We start from the raw sequence: 2,500 nt of genomic DNA, 5'->3' as shown, positions 1-2,500 counted from the left end.
AAACTGGCCATTTTTGGCTGCACGAGCGAGCGGCGAGCGGCGGACAGCGAGCGAAGCGAGAGGCAGCACCGTCCCTGCTATACGAAAGCCCCATCCAGCCCTGTGCCACCCGGGGGGTTCCAGGGTGCTGAGATGGCTGACGTTTTGCTCCGCTCTCGACGGTCACCGCGCAATGCAAGAACAGGCCAAAAACTGGCCAAAACGGCCCAAAAACGGGCCAAAACTGGCCATTTTTGGCTGCGCGAGCGAGCGGCGAGCGGCGGACAGCGAGCGAAGCGAGAGGCAGCACCGTCCCTGCTATACGAAAGCCCCATCCAGCCCTGTGCCACCCGGGGGGTTCCAGGGTGCTGAGATGGCTGACGTTTTGCTCCGCTCTCGACGGTCACCGCGCAATGCAAGAACAGGCCAAAAACTGGCCAAAACGGCCCAAAAACGGGCCAAAACTGGCCATTTTTGGCTGCACGAGCGAGCGGCGAGCGGCGGACAGCGAGCGAAGCGAGAGGCAGCACCGTCCCTGCTATACGAAAGCCCCATCCAGCCCTGTGCCACCCGGGGGGTTCCAGGGTGCTGAGATGGCTGACGTTTTGCTCCGCTCTCGACGGTCACCGCGCAATGCAAGAACAGGCCAAAAACTGGCCAAAACGGCCCAAAAACGGGCCAAAACTGGCCATTTTTGGCTGCACGAGCGAGCGGCGAGCGGCGGACAGCGAGCGAAGCGAGAGGCAGCACCGTCCCTGCTATACGAAAGCCCCATCCAGCCCTGTGCCACCCGGGGGGTTCCAGGGTGCTGAGATGGCTGACGTTTTGCTCCGCTCTCGACGGTCACCGCGCAATGCAAGAACAGGCCAAAAACTGGCCAAAACGGCCCAAAAACGGGCCAAAACTGGCCATTTTTGGCTGCACGAGCGAGCGGCGAGCGGCGGACAGCGAGCGAAGCGAGAGGCAGCACCGTCCCTGCTATACGAAAGCCCCATCCAGCCCTGTGCCACCCGGGGGGTTCCAGGGTGCTGAGATGGCTGACGTTTTGCTCCGCTCTCGACGGTCACCGCGCAATGCAAGAACAGGCCAAAAACTGGCCAAAACGGCCCAAAAACGGGCCAAAACTGGCCATTTTTGGCTGCGCGAGCGAGCGGCGAGCGGCGGACAGCGAGCGAAGCGAGAGGCAGCACCGTCCCTGCTATACGAAAGCCCCATCCAGCCCTGTGCCACCCGGGGGGTTCCAGGGTGCTGAGATGGCTGACGTTTTGCTCCGCTCTCGACGGTCACCGCGCAATGCAAGAACAGGCCAAAAACTGGCCAAAACGGCCCAAAAACGGGCCAAAACTGGCCATTTTTGGCTGCACGAGCGAGCGGCGAGCGGCGGACAGCGAGCGAAGCGAGAGGCAGCACCGTCCCTGCTATACGAAAGCCCCATCCAGCCCTGTGCCACCCGGGGGGTTCCAGGGTGCTGAGATGGCTGACGTTTTGCTCCGCTCTCGACGGTCACCGCGCAATGCAAGAACAGGCCAAAAACTGGCCAAAACGGCCCAAAAACGGGCCAAAACTGGCCATTTTTGGCTGCACGAGCGAGCGGCGAGCGGCGGACAGCGAGCGAAGCGAGAGGCAGCACCGTCCCTGCTATACGAAAGCCCCATCCAGCCCTGTGCCACCCGGGGGGTTCCAGGGTGCTGAGATGGCTGACGTTTTGCTCCGCTCTCGACGGTCACCGCGCAATGCAAGAACAGGCCAAAAACTGGCCAAAACGGCCCAAAAACGGGCCAAAACTGGCCATTTTTGGCTGCACGAGCGAGCGGCGAGCGGCGGACAGCGAGCGAAGCGAGAGGCAGCACCGTCCCTGCTATACGAAAGCCCCATCCAGCCCTGTGCCACCCGGGGGGTTCCAGGGTGCTGAGATGGCTGACGTTTTGCTCCGCTCTCGACGGTCACCGCGCAATGCAAGAACAGGCCAAAAACTGGCCAAAACGGCCCAAAAACGGGCCAAAACTGGCCATTTTTGGCTGCACGAGCGAGCGGCGAGCGGCGGACAGCGAGCGAAGCGAGAGGCAGCACCGTCCCTGCTATACGAAAGCCCCATCCAGCCCTGTGCCACCCGGGGGGTTCCAGGGTGCTGAGATGGCTGACGTTTTGCTCCGCTCTCGACGGTCACCGCGCAATGCAAGAACAGGCCAAAAACTGGCCAAAACGGCCCAAAAACGGGCCAAAACTGGCCATTTTTGGCTGCACGAGCGAGCGGCGAGCGGCGGACAGCGAGCGAAGCGAGAGGCAGCACCGTCCCTGCTATACGAAAGCCCCATCCAGCCCTGTGCCACCCGGGGGGTTCCAGGGTGCTGAGATGGCTGACGTTTTGCTCCGCTCTCGACGGTCACCGCGCAATGCAAGAACAGGCCAAAAACTGGCCAAAACGGCCCAAAAACGGGCCAAAACTGGCCATTTTTGGCTGCACGAGCGAGCGGCGAGCGGCGGACAGCGAGCGAAGCGAGAGGCAGCACCGTCCCTGCTA

The sequence above is a fragment of the Musa acuminata genome, unplaced genomic scaffold, assembly GCF_036884655.1.
Source record: "Musa acuminata AAA Group cultivar baxijiao unplaced genomic scaffold, Cavendish_Baxijiao_AAA HiC_scaffold_450, whole genome shotgun sequence".
In the NCBI taxonomy this organism is placed as follows: domain Eukaryota; kingdom Viridiplantae; phylum Streptophyta; class Magnoliopsida; order Zingiberales; family Musaceae; genus Musa; species Musa acuminata.
This window is presented reverse-complemented; position numbering follows the sequence as displayed.